At 38.5% G+C, this 17,507-nt stretch overlaps 1 protein-coding gene and 1 pseudogene across 1 annotated transcript in view; one reads left to right on the top strand and one right to left on the bottom strand.

Moving 5' to 3' along the window:
• Window positions 1-17,507, bottom strand: part of Agbl1 (AGBL carboxypeptidase 1) — a 763,032-nt gene that overhangs the window by 541,676 nt on the left and 203,849 nt on the right. The window lies entirely within an intron of this gene.
• Window positions 364-1,334, top strand: LOC101595835 (annotated as a pseudogene).

Below are 17,507 nucleotides of genomic sequence, written 5' to 3'. Positions count from 1 at the left end.
AACTATAGGCTTATATCCCCTATGACCACTGATGCAAAATGCTCAATAAAATAGTGTCAAGCTGAATCTAACAATCCACTAAAAGGATCATATGCCATAGCCAAGTGAGAATGACATCTAGGATGCAGGTACGTTTCACCAAACACAAATTAATAAACATGATGTCATACAATCAATAAATGAAAGAAAAATTATAAGCATACAAACAGATTCAGAAATCTCATTTGACAAAGTTTAACAACCATTTGTGATTTTAAAAGTCTCAAACAGGGCGGGTGTGCTGTGGTAGCCCTGGTAGCCAGTGTTTGAGCATCGTTGCAGGGAGCCGGGCCTAGCAGTGGGGGGGGGGGGGGCTGTGTAGCGATGCCCGAGCTGGCGGTGCAGAAAGTGGTGATCCACCCACTGGTGCGGCTCAGTGTGGTGGACCGTTTCAACCAAATTGGCAAGGTTGGAAACCAGAAGCGTGTTGTTGGTGTGCTTTTGGTATCATGGCAGAAAAAAGTACTGGATGTGTCCAACAGTTTTGCAGTCCCTTTTGATGAAGATGATAAAGATGATTCTGTCTGGGTTTTAGACCAGATTATTTGGAAAACATGTATGGAATGTTTAAGAAGGTTAATGCCAGAGAAAGAATAGTTGGATGGTACCACACAGGTCCTAAACTACACAAGAATGACATCGCCATCAATGAGCTCATGAAAAGATACTGCCCTAACTCAGTATTGGTCAGTATTGACGTGAAACCAAAGGACCTGGGGCTGCCCACCGGAGCGTACATTTCAGTGGAAGAAGTTCATGATGATGGAACACCAACATGGAAAACATTTGAGCATGTGGCCAGTGAAATTGGAGCAGAAGAAGCTGAGGAAGTTGGAGTGGATCACTTGTTAAGAGATATCAAGGATTAAACAGTGGGGACGGTGTCCCAGTGGATCACAAACCAAGTCCATGGTTTGAAGGGACTGAACTTCAAGCTTCTGGATATCAGAAGCTACCTAGAAGAAGTAGCCACAGGCAAGCTGCCCATCAACCATCAGATCATTTACCAACTGCAGGATGTCTTCAACCTGCTACCTGATGTCAGCCTACAAAAGTTTGTCAAAGCCTTTTACCTGAAGACCGATGACCAGATGGTGGTGGTATACTTGGCCTCACTGATCCGCTCTGTGGTTGCCTTGCATAACCTCATCAACAACAAGATTGCCAACTGGGATGCCGAAAAGGAGGGGCAGAAGAAAGAAGAGAGAAAGAAGGAGAGAAAAGATGACAAAGAGAAGGAGAAAGATAAGGAGAAGAGTGATATTAAGAAGGAAGAGAAAAAGAAGAAAAAGTAAAATGTATAGCTTTTTTAATTTGTAAATTAAAACCTCATAAACTTAATCAGTGTGCCACACTAGGGGGTTCTTTTCATTTTTAGTGCTTGTTAAAAGCTGTTCTGGTGAGATCTCTTTGCCTCTGGTCACCCTTGGCGTCAAGTGGAAATGAACAACAAAGGGACTGTTCTTGAGATTGCACCATAGCTTCACATCTCCTGTGAGCTGGGTTAGCTCAGGTATCTGTGCAAGAAATATTCTCCCTTTAGCCCTAAGACCTGCAGTGGAATTTTCCCCATCTTAAGTCTTGGGGTCTGTTTCTGGTAATTAACAAAATTGCTTAATGGAATGCATCCCATCACTGCCTCCCACAACCTTGAGAGCTGACCCCTCTGAGTTCTTCAGAACACCACACGACGATTTGGACCCGTAGCTCCAGCATTCGTAGAGCCTGAGGTCCAGTTCCATATATTGTTTACTTTCAAACACACAATTAAATGGCTTGGTTTTTAAACAAACAAACAAAAAGTCTCAAACAGGAATAGAGGAAAATTAACTCCATGTAATAAAAGCCACAGATGAAAAGCCCACAGGTAACATCATAATCAATGGAGAAAAATGAAAACTTTCTCTATAAGATGTGGTAGGAGGCAGGAATTCCCATTCATCACTTTTATTCAGCATATTAGGAGAAGTCCCTGCCAGAACAATTAAATAAGGCAAATAAACAAGCATCCAAATCAGAAGGGAAGAAATAAAATAGTCTCTGCTTGTACACAGTCCAACAAAAAAACCCTGTTATACTAATAAAATGACTCCATAAAGATACAGGATTAAAATCTCAAAAACAAAACATCAGGGACAATTCTATACACAAGCAATAAGCTATCTGCACAGAAATTCAAAATATTTAGGAATAAATGTAGCCAAAGACTTATATACACTGAAGGTTATAAAACATTGATGAAGCAAATTAATTAAATAAGGCACAGATTAATTGAGAAAATGTCTATGTTCCAGGATCAGAGGAATGAATATTGTTAAAATGTATACACTATCCAAATGATCTAAAGATTCAAAGCAATAGCTATTAATATCCAAATATGCTCTTTTCATATGTAGGAAAAGAAATCCTAAGTTCACAAGGAACCATAAAAAGCCACAAACAACAAAAATAATCTTAATAACAAAGTTAGAGCTATCATATTGAGAATTAATCAATTATAAAACTATATTAGTCAAACCAGAACTGGTATGGGTAGTAGGTAGTGGTACATTAATGGTATTTTTTAAAGCTATATTGAGAGCTGGATAGATGGCTTAACCATTAATGCACTTGCCTGAGAAGCCTAAAGACCCAATTCAATTCCCCAGTACCCACCTAAGCCAGATGCACATGGTAGTGCATGTATCTGGAGTTCCTTTGCAGTGGCTAGAGGCTCTAGCTGTGCCCATTCTCTTCTCTCTCTCTCTCTTTCTCTCTCTCTCTCTTAAATAAATAAGTAAATAAAATATTTTTTGAAAAAGTCATATTGGCCAATCAGACAGAACAGAATAGAGATCTTGTAAGTAAATCCATGTAATTAGAACCAATTGATATCATTAGGGGCAAAACACAAATTGGGAACAAACGGTCCCTGCAATGAACAATGCTTGGAGCACTGGCTGTCTACATGCAGAAAAGCAAAATTGGACCCTTTTCCTCATACTGGATGAAAAAAAAAAAAACATAAAAAGTGACTAAAGGCTTAAAAATAGGCCAGAAACTATAAAATGACTCAGGTAAAAGATTCCTGATATTGGCTTCAGGAACCTTTTTTTAAAATATAACTTCTAAAGTAGCTATTTAAAGCAAAATTAGTTTATTAATTCAAACTCAAACTCTGGTATATAATAAAGGAAAGAATCAACAAAACGAAGCTTCAGCCTATAAAATGAAAGAATTTACTTATAATCCATATATTGGATAGGTGGCTAGTATCCAAAACACAAGCAAAGAACACAATATAAGTCCTTAGAAAAATTGCCAAATGGGCTAAGGACATTTATAGGTTTTCTGAAAATAATACATATGAATTGTCACCAGGAATATGAAAATAAAGTCAGCCTCTGTAGTCATCCAGGAAGTAAACATGAAAACCACAGTGGCACTTCACACTGTACCTTTTTAGAATGACTTTATAAAAAAAATGACGGTAAGCATCTAAGATCAAAAGGATGAGGAGAAATGCTGGAAAATGCTGTCTTCCACACCCAACCTGCCCATTACATCCATGACCTCACAGTGGATGGTGTTATCTACACAAGACCTGAATAATGTGAAGACAGGAAAAAAAAAAAAAACATGATGAGAGCAGAATAAAGGAAAGACTAGTTGGGAAGAAGAAGGAGTTCAGTGAAAGAGGAACAGGCGAAGAAAGGATAAAGGAGGGTGGCAGGAGGGGATTATGATCATGGTACATTGTGTTTATGTATGCATGCTGCCAATAAAAAGGTTTCTCGAAAGACAGTGGCAACACATTTTTGGTAAGTATGCAAAGGAAAAGGAGACCCCTGTACTCTGGTGGTGAGGATGGAAGCTGGTATAGTCATTGTACAACATGGTATGGCCATTCCTCAAAATATCAAAACTACCACATAATCCATTGAATGCACTTCTGAGTATATACTCAAAGGCAATGAATTTGGTGTCTTGTCTACACTCCCATGCTATTCCGTGGAATCCAAGATATTGAAGTAATAGAAATATCTAGTGATTTATGAAAGGATAAAGAAAATTAGATACATATATAAAATGGAGTATTGTTCCACCGTTAAAAGCAAGAAAATGTCTTTTTGTGACAATTTTTAGCAACTGGAGGATATATTTAGTGAAATAAGACACAGAAGGAAAATAGTGGGTGATCTCATGTACACATGGAATCTTGGATATTTGAACTCATAAAAGCAGTTAAGATGACAGCTGCTATGGACAGAATGTGGGTAATATCAGGAGGTAATGGCAAAAATGTATATATGTTTGAGTGGATGATGTGATTGAGTTCTAAAGATTTAATATATGATCAGTAATCCTAAATTATGTCCTTCAAATTTTCTGAAAAAGGTCATTTTAAGTGTTCTTACAAAACCATAGTTATGTGAAGTGATAGATATGTTAATTAGGTTGATGACAGTACTCATTTTTCACAATGATTCCACACATCAGAATATCATGTTGTATATATAACATACATTTTTTTTTAATTGGGTAAGTATACTCCAAAGAAACCTGAAGGGGAACTGAACCATATGTCAAGAGATTAAAGTATGTTACTGATGGAAAAGTAGAAATGCCAAGGATAAACAAATAGCAGGTAAATGAAAAGATTGAAAATATAAACATGAATGTATATAGTAGGACAGGCAAGGGAATATCATGTTTATTTATTTATTTATTTATTTTGAGAGTGACAGACAGAGAAAGAGGCAGATAGAGGTAGATAGAGAATGGGTGTGCCAGTCACTCCAGCCACTGCAAACGAACTCCAGACGCATGCGCCCCCTTATGCATCTGGTTAACATGGGTCCTGGGAAGTCAAGCCTCGAACCAGTGTCCTTAGGCTTCACAAGCAAGTGTTTTAACTGCTAAGCCATCTCTCCAGCCCAGGAATATCATTTTAATATAAAGAAATGCATGGTATGCTGAGGCAAAGAAAGCACTATTGAAAAAATATGCTAGAAAGGTAAAATAGTGGGGGATATAAATTGATGAGTATATAAAAGGAGATGGAAAGAAGATAGGGCCTTGGTTAGTAAATTATAACCAAAAGGTCTTTTGTTCACCCAAACTAGGAACAAAAACTTGGATGGAGCAGAGAAATCAATAAATAACCAGGAATTCAAAGTAAAGTTCAGGCAGAATAGTTTTAATTTTGAAGGGAATACTGAATTTCAAGATATGGGTTATAAGCATAAGTCCTTCCTACTCTTGTGCCAATTCTATTATTCTTAGTATAGCATCCCTGGCAAATGATTGTTCAGCCTTGACTTATTTATCTCAGAAGACATGCAATTCATTATCATGTAAATTAGTTAATTCTAGTCTGTATTATTCAGATTGGAAGTACGTTCCCCTTACTCCGCATTGATATCTGCTTTCTTATAACCACTATAAATTAGTCCTGCTTTTGCCTTCCAGGACCATGGGGATTTGGGCAAATTCTTCCCTTATTAGACTCCTCAACACACTTCTAAAGATAAAAGATGCCCCAAATGGCGTTTTTCTTCTCTTTTGGTTATAGCTAAAACATTCCCTAGGTCTTCAAATATCATCTCTTGCTAATGTTTAACCTTATAGTACCATGTTTATTTGCCATGCCCTCTCCCATTAAAAAAAAAAAAACATGGAGAAAAAAAAGGTTCAAAGTTAAGTAATACGATGATAATACTGGACCTTAGGGCTTAAGAAAAAAAGTAAAAAACCAATTGGTGTAGACGTTGCCAAGTGTGCAATGTTGGACATAATTGTGACCTTGTGGGATTTAGCTATCTCAAAGGCAAAATGACAATCTACATCAGTTTACTATCCCATCATTTCCCACACAAATGGATACAAAAGTAAATGCCAGGGATAATACCAAAAGGAGCTCTTTATCATTTGCTCTCAATAACTTGGCTTTAATTCTTGCTCTGACTTAAAGCCTTTGACAAGAGAGTTATAAACCAGTTTCTTGAATCTTTCCAGTAAAGCTCTCAGGTGTAAAATGTCCTTGTGGATGACCACATTCAAAGAACACAGCACAGGAGCTGAGTAATCCATCTGATACAATTTGAGACATTCACAAAGCTTAGGACATTCATTAGCCTTCAAGGAAATCTTTTTTATTACCTGAGCTATTTTTTTCTCTAATTAATAACAAAGAAAAATATATTCACTCTATCTTCCTAGATATGAACCCGAATGGGTATCTTCAAGTTATTAGACAAATCTCTCTTGTTGTTGAACTCCTCAAAGTTCTATGTATTTGATTTTATTCTCATCAGTCTCATTTCCATCTCAGCCCTCCATCCCAGCCTCACCCAAGAGCCTATTCCTCTGCTGCAGTGCTTCCTGTCAATCCATATCTTGCTTACCATAAATTAGCATTTTCACTATGCATACTTATAGTTAAAATACAGTATACAGCTCTGTTGACTGCATGCAAAGTGCACAAATACAGCCTAGAAGACAAGGGGGACTGTCCATTCCAAAGTGGTGCTGAAAAAATAAACAAGCATTTTCTCTAACTCCTTCCCTCTCTCCCTCCCTCCCTCCCTCTCTCCCTCTCTCCCTCCCTCTCTCTCTCTCTCTCTCTCTCTCTCTCTCTCTCTCTCTCTCTCTCCCTGCCTATTTATGTATCTCTCTTTCTCAAATAAATAAATAAAAATATTTTTTTTAAAAAAAAAATAAGCTGGAGAGATGGCTTTGCAGTTAAGGCACTTGCCTGCAAAGCCAAAGGACCCAGGTTCCACTCTCCAGAGCCCAGGTAAACCAGATGCACAAGGGGCTTCACACATCTGGAGTTTGTTTGCAGTGGCTGGAGACCCTGGCATTCTCTCTCTCTATCTCTCTATCTCTATCTCCCTATTTTTGTATCTCTCTTTCTCAAATAAAAGAATAAAAATAAAAATATTATAAAAAGCAGGCAGGCTCATAGTACCTCCTAAGAAAATTATATTAAGTTGCTATGATCAGAATGTTTGAAAAGAAAGGAATAAGAGATATTTTCACTGGAGTTTTCCAAACATAGTGAAGGACCAGCAAGCAAAGCCTGCATGAGACATTAATGTGGGAAAGATCAGACCCAATGTTGATAAGAAGCAAATTCTCATGTCCTCCACCTGTTGACCACAGTTCTTCAGTGGGGCCAATTTCCATTTGTATTCTTAGCTTATTACAAAACTGTCTTGAAATGATAACTACATATGTGCATATACTCTGCATAATCATATATGTATATATTTACATATGTAAGTATTCTGAAAGAGCTGTGAAGTTTGGTAAAGTTGTGAGTGAAGTCTAGATATGGGTTTGAAAAGCTTCCAAAGCAGATTGTGGGAGAATTTCTTGTGTGCCATTCCTCTCCAATTTTCAACTAAAGAAGTTAAAAAATGGTCAAAATGCATCATACAAATAGATCAGCACTTGGTGTCAGAATATTTGACCAAATGGCTACATCTATTTGTCTTATGAGTTTTCTCTAACATATTATTTTTAACATTTTATTTATGTGGTTACTTATTAGAAAAAGACAGAGAGGCAGATAGAGAGAGAGAATGGGTGTGCCAGGGACTCTAGCCACTGTAAACAAATTCCAGACACACGTGCTACCTTTTGCGTCTGGTTTATGTGGGTAGTGGGTAATCAAGCCTGGGTCCTTGGTCTTCACAGGCAAGCACCTTAACTGCTAAGCCATCTATCCAGCCCTCACTAGTTTATTCTATATGATGCTTTTCCTTGGATATTTGTATGCATGCATAATTTAAAAAATCTAGATACATACATCTTTGTAAATATAGATGTGTGAGTGTATTCATTTTCTATTTTTGTCATAACCAATTAAACAAACTTAGAAGCTTAAATCAATATCCATGGCTTAGAAGCCAGACAGGGTGTCATCAGTCAAAAAAAGATATCAGTTGTTCAAGGTTTTCATTCGTAAATCTGATGGAGAATGCTCAACCAATCATCTTCAGGTGAGAAGAATACAATGGCTCATTGGTACAGCACTAAGGTCCCGCTTCTATTCTTGCTGGATGTGAGCTTAGAAACTCCCAACTTCTTTCTTCTATCCTTAGGCTAGCAACTGCAGACTAAAGTCCACTCAAGCTTTCAATCTTCTAGTCTTCACTTTCTGCCTCATTACTTCTGCTTCCTTTCCTACCACATGTTGTTCAGACACAGGAAACTCTCTGCTTTTAAGGGTGTATATGACCTGATTAGGTCTACTTTAGTATTTCAGGATAATGTCACCATTTTAAGTTCCATAACCTCCTTTGCTATGTAAAGTAAGTATTCATAAAACCAAGAGGTTAGGGGAATGATATCTGTGAAAATATGACTTTCACAATGAAAATATCACCTAAACTCCTATGCACTAGACTTCAATGACAGGAGTGTTAGCTGACTTTACAGAGTCATGCACAGTACTGAAAAATAGCTTCCTCTTTGTTTTCATCTTTCATGTGCTAGGTAGTAAATCCACTTCATTTTACTCAGCCACTGGCTTGCCTGCCCACTATCGTCTCCCATTTCAGCCTCATTAGGTTGCCAGATCATTTCTGACAATTTCAACAACAAACATGTGGACCATGTTCATCTAACTCTTATGAGGAAGATAAAAACTTCCCTTTGCATCTCATCTACTATCAGACATGTGTCTATGAACCACCTGAAGCTTCAGGATAATTTTATTGTGATGGCCCTCCACAGACCCCTCCTTATATCTTCTGGATGCCCAAATGAGGTGTCTTCTTACCTATGTCTACATGAGAAGAATTTCACCTTAATAATCCATTTGATGGCCCACAAAGAACAGACAGGGGCCATGGAAAATAGTACCTACACCTAAATAAATAACTTTTGGAGGAAGTTAAGTATTAACAAAATAGCCTGTTTCATAAATATTCTGATAGAGCTAATCTCTCTAGAACTAAAGTTTCTCTCTATGATATAATTGTATGGATTATCTTGAGTCATGCAAGATAGAAAAAGGTAGATAGCTATTTGTCAAGTTACATGAATTCATTATAGAAGCTTCCACTGCAGCAGTTTCCCATTGTACAACAAAGCCTCATAGTTAGGTTTGATTCTTAGATGACTTTAATCTCTCAAGTGTTTGGGAGTCATCTGACCCTTTTGTTTCTAATTTCAATTCCATGGTGCAACCAAGTCTAGATTTTTCTAGGTTGTGAAGTATTATCTCCTATCCATTCTTTCTTCTAGGGTTGTTTATTTCTTTTTACCCTCTATTCAAAATTGAATTCCAGAGACTTTCAACAAGATGATCATTCAGCTTTTATACCTGCATCCCTTTGCCACTTCTATTATTTACCTTACCCATCAAATGATTTTTATCATAAAAAGTCACATACACTGCAAAATAATTGGCAAAGCTTGCTAAATGCGAAGAAATAAGAATTGCTTTTATTTCATTCTCCTGCCAAGGAAGAACCTTCCACTTTGCAATCATAATGGGTTTCATTAATGTTCTCCACAGTCCTCTTTTTTTTTTTTTTTTGCTTTCATTAGTAAATGAAGTTTGACCTCAAGCTGACCTCAGAGATTGCCAATAAACTGTGTCCTCACAGTTCAGAACATTGCTTTGTGTTGATGGACCTTGTTTGTAGGCAAAAAGGTAGATTGAAGCCACAGATTGTCCTGATCCTGCCAATTTAATTTCACAAATAGAGTCCTATGAAACTCTGTCTTACTCTTTTCTTGGCAGATCCTGAAGGCTTTCAGGTAGTCTACTGCCAAATAACCAACTTCTCCTACTCAGCTTTTCTGTGAAGCCTAGCAGTAAAGCTATACTGAATAACATCCTACAGGGCCAAGGAAGATAGGGTAAAAATAATTCTGATATCACCATTCATATAGAAATTAACTGCCTCATTTTGAAAACAAGGTAAAAATTTAAAAAGAGAAAGATCGCAAAGCCATTTGTCCATAGCACTTCTCTAAACTTCATGTCCAATATTTTATGTGAGATTCATTTTAATGTAAATGAACAGAAACACAAAGCTAACTTAGTACCATTAATTTAACAAAGTAGAATTTAGCCAACCTATATATATATATGCTTATGATTCATTGTGGCAAAGTCCCCAATGATGATCACCAATATGGAGAGCCCATCTTTTATCAGCTTCTTTAAAAGTATGCTAAAGATACCTCAATATCCACACATGATCAATTTTACAGATGCCATATGCTCTAAGTGATAAAGCCCAGGCCTTCCAAAGGCAAGTATTATAGTCTCATCTGAATTTGGGATTTACCTTCACCCTGCAGACTAGCATTCCACCAGTGGAAGAGGAAACCCTGTTTGTCTATACGTGGACCCCAACATAAATCCCCTATATGATAAGTCTGGCATCCTTTAACAAAATGTTTTGAACTCATGCAAGGAAAAATGTAAGATTGGCTTTGTTTTATTTGGCCTCATCCTGGTCTCAGGTACATTCACTTAGACATTGTTTAAATGCATTTATCATTTAATGCGCTTTTTCTTTAATGTGCTCTATTAAAAATTCCCCATGGATCAGCATATTTCTCCATTACAGAACAGCCCACCAGGGAATGTTCAGCCTCATAGACAATCTGCCAGAACACAAATCCTTGCAGGTGTTTCATGAGAGGGTTTGGCTTCCTCTTCTGGATCACCAGGCCATAGGTCAGTAACTTTTTCCCACCAGATTTTATCAATGTCACAATCTATCTCTGTTAGTTATACTTCTGAGAATGAATAAGCAAAGTTTTCTATGGGATCCCCAAGACTGCCTATTATCTTCTTTATTCTATGGACGTAGTATTATTCTGCATTTTTACCTAATATTCTTCAAGGGAATGCCAGAAACCAAGCAGCAGTCAATGGCTTCCTACTGCTACTAGACATGTGGCCTATCAAGACTGTGCCACATTTATAAAACAGGACAACACATTTGTTCCAGTTTTCATGTGAATAAACAACAAAACCTTTTGGCAAGCCACACACAAGTGGTATGCCCGTCTGTAATACCAATGAGCCTCTGGTAATGGGAGAATCCCAAAGTTCATAGGCCATGTAAACTCATATTAACAGCAGTAAAACAGAAGAAACCCTTTCTCAAACAAGTTGGAAGGCAAGGACCAAAGTTCTCAGGTTATCATCTGACCTCCACACTTCTTTGGTATGCCCATATCTATTTATACATGCATAATACACACACCAACAAAAGTTTTGCTTAATACCTTTGCTAGGCTCTTTATGCTATATCCTGTTTGATCCTCATAATAATTCTATTTACTAAGCATAATTTTCCTATTTTATAGACAGCAAATTGAAGTTATAGATATACAAATTTTCCAAATAAATGGAAATAACACCTTTCTGCCCTCAAACCCAGAACTTTTGCCAATAGACCATCTTTCTTCACATTTCAACCACATTAAGACTTCTTTCTTGGATTGACAAAAGGACTCCTCAAACCTTAACAATATCAATCACAACCCAGAAACACCCTCTCAAGACTTCAGGGTATGCTCTACTGCCGTGAATAGGGGAAGAACAATGTAATCGCACTGAATTGACAGCCTTTGTTGCTTTATGCAAAGATAAAAGTCAAGTTCTAAGTATAAATATATTGCTTGGTTTTAAAGAGCAAGACAAATGCCTCTTCAAGTATGTTTCTTAATATATGTATCAATGTACAAAGACCACAAAACCTCAACAACCCCTAAGAGTCAAGTTCATTTACAAGGACAATAAGTGCCTCAAAGTATACACAATAGGGTTAAGAGAGAAAGAAGCACTATGAAAAATGATGGTGGCCTCACTACCACCATCATCAGCCTTCCAGACAGCACCATTCTTTGATGGTTGTGGCTGCCCTTTACCTTGTAAGATGTTAAGGCTTATCCCTGGCATATGACTTCCCTGTGAATTAGTTGCCACATAAATTGGGTAGCTTAAAATAAGAAATATTTATTTTGTCATAGTTTGGGATACTGAAAGTCTAATATCAAAATATCTTTAGTCAGTATTCACCAAAGTCTCTGGGAAAGGGTTCTTGCCTCTTCCAGGTTCAGCTGGATCTTGACAAAGTCCACATTCACTGATTTGTAATTGCAGAACTCCAATTTGAGCCTCTGCATTCATGTGATCCTCTTCATTATGTGTTTTATTTTATTTTATTTTTAAAAGAGAGAGAGAATGACCATACCAGGGCCTCTGCCACAGCTAATAAACTCCAGGCATGTGTGCCCCCTTGTGGTCAATGTGGAACATTACATGCTCATGTCACTGTGTTAGGCTATATGGAATGCGGAGCTTCTAACATGAGTTCTTATGTGTTTTGTGTCTAATTTTCCTCTTTATACAAACAAGGACATCACTTAGTGGATTAGAATTGGCACTAACCCTGTATAATTTCATTTTAACTTGATTATGTCTGCAAAGGTACTTTCAAGAAAACAAGGTCATATTCATATGTTTAGGTGTACATAAATTTAGGTAAACACTGTTTAAACCCAGAGATCTGACCTCTACCCCTAGCTTCACCCTAACGACCAATGGTGATAATCAAAACTGCCTTTTGACATTGCCAAACATTTCTTGGGCAGGAAAGACATCACCCATAATTAAGAAGCACTGCTCCACACAACTTAGGGAAGAGAAGCATGGGTTGTGTGGTGGTTTGAATGTGAATGTGTGTCCACCATAGACTCAGGCGTTAAAATTAGACTTGTAACTTGGGTCTTCAGCCCTGTGGCTGGAGGTGGGGGCAGATGCTGGAGTCCAGCCCAAAGATATGTTTGGGGGCGAATCTGATTCTAGCCAAAAAGTGTAAGAGAGCAGCATGAGTTCTGGAGGAATTGGGGGCTGGCCACTTTTTGGTGTTTGCTGGCTGCTGGTGGTTTCTCTCTCTGCTTGGATTTATGAAAGAGAGCCAGCTTCTTCTACCATTGATAGAACTTCCCTTGTATCTATAAGCTAAAATAAATCCCTTTTTCCCATAAAACTGCATTGGGTTGGATTGTCATCCCAGAAATAGAAATTGCCTATGACAGAAATTTGTGCCAGAACAGTGGGGCATTGTGCAACAAATCTGATCATGTGGACTTTGCTCTTTTGGAAATTTTGTTCTGGGGGGATGGGTATCGACTTTGTAGGTGCAGCAAAAGATGTGTTACAGAGTGATAAGCCAAACTTTATGGGCTATTCTGGTGAAAGTTTAAAATGGTAAGAGTGGAGAGAATTGTGTTGGCTTATGAACCTTCAAATGGAAGGAAAGACAGCAGAGAACGTTGTTGTAACTGGGCTCCTGACATAAAGGCTGGCTGCATTCTGCTGCCTATGCCCAGAGAATTGGGTCAATGTTGAATTTGAAAGTAACGGACTGATGTTCTATGCAAAAGATATAGAACTGAAAGGCATGAGCTTTCAGGTTGCAACCTTTGAGGAAGTTTAAAATGAGTGGGAGAGACGGGTTTTTGGTTACTGAAGCTGCTATTGCCAAGCAGAGTACTACCATTAAGGTGCTTACATTGAAACAATGGAAAGATGCATGAGGTGATGTCCACCAAGAAAAGAACATATAACAGGAATGCAAACCATTTTGAAAGAAGATGACTGAAAGGAAAAATTCTCAAAGATAACCTTGTCTTCAAGGTTATTATTCATTTTGTGTGGGTGCATGAAAAATTTATGGAAGTGGGTCATGAAACGCACATGGTTCCAGGAGCCACTGCCAAGATGCAGCAAATAAACAGGGTAATTTCCTTAGACAGCCAGTGAGGACATTGTCTGAAGTTAAATAAGAGCCACTGCTGAGATGTGGCCTGGGAAGCAGCATACTCCTGTTTTAAAGGCTGAAAAGGCCAGTCTCATGGAGCTGCAGATGGACCATGATTTTCAATGGAGACACAAAGAGGTATTGAATATACCAGGAGTATGCAAAGCTACTAAGAAACACTGTTGGCTCAATGTGGAAGTTTTCCATGGCTCCTCAACCCAGATGGAGGGATGAAAATTGGAAACCCAGAGACTGTCATTACTGGATATGAATGTAGGACTTGAACTGCACATGTTTGATGTTTACTGATAGTTATTGATTTTATGTTGGTCCAGTTTCTGCCTTATAGCAATGGAACTGTTTACTATATATCATATTGTGTTAAAAGTATATAAATTAGTTTGATTTTACAGGATCCGCAGTTAGGGAACGGTTGGCAAAGACTATGAGGACCTTTAAATTTGGACTCAATGCCATTTACATTGTGGCTTGGTTATCAGTCTATGGGAGCCAGGGGCATAACGGGGTGGTTTGAATGTGAATTTATGTCCCCCATTGACTCAGGTGTTAAAATTAAACTTGGATCCTGGATCTTTAGCTGCTTGCCTAGAGGAAGTGTCACTGGGGAAGGATCCTGGGGTCCAGCACCAAGGTGTGTTTGGGGATGCATTTTATTCCAGCCCAAACGCATCAGAGAGTAGTCTGGGCCCTCGTGGGCGGTGTGTGCTGGCACTAGTGTTGTGCTTGCTGCAGCTTTCCCCTCTGCTTGGATCTGTGAAAGTCAGCTAACTTCTTCAGCCACTGATGAAACTTCCCCTGGAACTTTAAGCTTGACATAAATCCATTCCTCCAATAAAGCTGCCTGGTTGAATATTCATCCCAGCAACATAGAAACTGTCTACACCAGGTTGCCTAACTAACAAGGGTGGAACAGCAGCAGACTGAGGTTGATGGCAGAAGAAGGGCTGATGTTTCAGGCTCTTCACAGCTGTTCCACTCCCCCCATTTTCTTCTTCTCTTTTTGTACTATTTTCCTCATCCAGTCGACCTTGATTTTTCTCCTTTTGTTTACTCTATTGGTCTCCTATTAGCTCCATTTCCCTTCCATAAGTGCATTCTTCCTTTCCCTTTTTTATTTATTATTATTACTATTATTATTTAGAGAAAGAGGGAGAGAGAATGAGTACACCAGGCCTTCCAGCCACTGCAGTCGAACTCCAGACGCATGCGCCCCCTTGTGCTTCTGGGCTAATGTGGGTCTTGGGGAACCGAACCTCGAACCAGGGTCCTAAGGCTTCACAGGCAAGTGCTTAACTACTAAGCCATCTCTCCAGCCCTCCTTTCCCTTCTTTAAGCTACCCTTAGCTACCATTAGCAAAAACTCACAATGGAAAAATACTAGCATCAAGCTGTTGGGTAGGGTGACGAGGTGAGCTGGAGAAGAAGGGAACAAAATAGGCCCATTCCTTCCTTGTCACCTTGCTCTTACTCAGTCTTTTCTCTCTTAAGAGTTTATTAAATTCATTCAGTTAGAAAAAAGAAATGTAAAAGGAATTATGAACACTTGAGGAAAATTACTTTTTTTAAGGTTAAGTAGTATGACAATGGCAGCTGATAGAGCAAATTAAATTCTAACTGCACCAGTGGCTTGATAGATATCACTTTGCTAAGTGTTACTGAGAAAATGCCTTCTTGGGAATATGAAGCTCAAATTCAGAATGAACATGTCAGTTGTGGCATTCAATTCAATTAAGTGAAATTCATTAATACAAAGAGGAAAGGGGTCAGATGGAAAATTGAAATTTTTAAAACAGATTCAAAGCCATTTGTTTTAAAAAAACAGAAAACATACATACAATATATTTAGGAAAACACATACATGTATATTTAACCCAGAGCCAAGAGGGAAAAAAAATATTTCACCTTTGCATCAGTGGGCAATCACAGTATGGCTAGAATTATTTCATTTCCTGTGGCATTTGAAGACCACGTATAAAATACTCTTTGTGTGTGTAAACCCAGTGCAAAGCTTGTCAGCATCGCATCCATCTCAGGAAAACATTCTCAATCATAAGGACAACTGCAGTTACTATATGCCAACCCAGTACATCAAGAATTTTGGCTTTTCCCTTGCTGATCCACATTCCCATTTTCTTCCTCTCTCTCTTTGTACAGATCTTTTCATCCATTCTACCTTGGTTTTTCTCCTTTTGTTTGCCATCTTGGTCTTGGTCTCTTGTTATCTCCATTCCCTTCCCTATGTGCATTTTTTCCCTCTCCCATCCTTAAAGGAACCCCATAGCTAGCATTAAAGGCAACCACCAACTGGGAATTCCTAGAAATCATTAAGTATTCCTTAAAAAATTAGTAAAATGGGTTCTGTAAAATGTTCTCCAAGAAATATTTATAACCCACTTAGCAGATCACTTCTCTTAAGGCATCCGTGCAGGGCTGGCTAAAAGAGTTTTCCAAATCTTATTTTGCCTACATGCAAGCAGGTCTCCCTTATTAGTGATCAATTACCAGCCAGGTTAGTTCTCTTAAGTCATTAATATATACCTTGTACTGTCACATCTAGTAACTGGGAACCACACATCCAATAAGCCTTCAGATACTGTTATTAATAAAGCCCTCCAAGCCTCACCAGGATCTATATTGTGTGTACAAGGGGTAATTTTTCATTGCCTTCCAGCCTGGCTTACGGTAGAACACAAAGCAGCCTGTGCTCAAACCCCAAGACAGGTTCTTACTGGATAGCACATTGTTGCCATCAACTCTCAAAGCTCTCAATAAAGGTGTTGTTTCAAAGGCTTCTTTCTTTGGGCTATTAAGAGATAATGAACTTAAGAAGGACCAAATTTCAGAAGTCCCCACTTTCCCACCCTCCCCATGTGCAAGATTTCTAAGTTGGCAATGTTGCTGAACCACACACATGAAATCTTGTTTTCAATTAAGTACTTTATAAAAGTATCAGCTATTTGTGTCCAGAGAAGAGGAAGTGAGTATTGAAGAGAAACTACAATACAACCCCATCGATAGGAAGTCAGAGTATAGAGAATGAAAGAACCCCTTTCCTCGTCCTACTACCATGCCAGTTATCCTGAGCCAAACCACCGCTCAGGCTGCTTCTAATGTAGGACTGTGTTCATCCATGCATTCACTCGCTGAAGATAATCATTCTATCCACTCCTCCTGCCACTCAGCAAACATTCACAGAGCAAACTCTTGCATGTACCAAGCCTGTACCAGTCCCTTGAGTGGAAAAATTACCTTCATAAATGTCCCCACACCTTTACTTAAGCTGTAAGTGTCCTTGACTGCTTATTCCTAGTTATTAATACCATCAGAGCAGACTGTGCTTCTGTGCATAATTACTCACTTCCACACTGCAGATTTATCATTTACCTTGTGCCTAGGGCAGTGCCTGGTATCTCACAGCTACAGAACTAACAACTGCTAATTGATTGTTGGAGCCACAAACTGTAGGAGGCAACACACACACACACACACACACACACACACACACACACACACACACACACACACACGGGAGGACTTCGCAGCAACAGTCCATAGAAGGAACTATAGAAAGGAAGCGAAGAGTCAGACCTTGGACTATTCTGACTTTACTACCTATAAATAACTTTCACACTTCTCTCCCAGTTCCTTCCCTTTCTCCTC

The sequence above is a fragment of the Jaculus jaculus genome, chromosome 3 (assembly GCF_020740685.1).
Source record: "Jaculus jaculus isolate mJacJac1 chromosome 3, mJacJac1.mat.Y.cur, whole genome shotgun sequence".
Lineage (NCBI taxonomy): Eukaryota > Metazoa > Chordata > Mammalia > Rodentia > Dipodidae > Jaculus > Jaculus jaculus.
The sequence above is the reverse complement of the archived record's forward strand: the minus strand, read 5'-3'. Positions and strand labels throughout refer to the sequence as shown.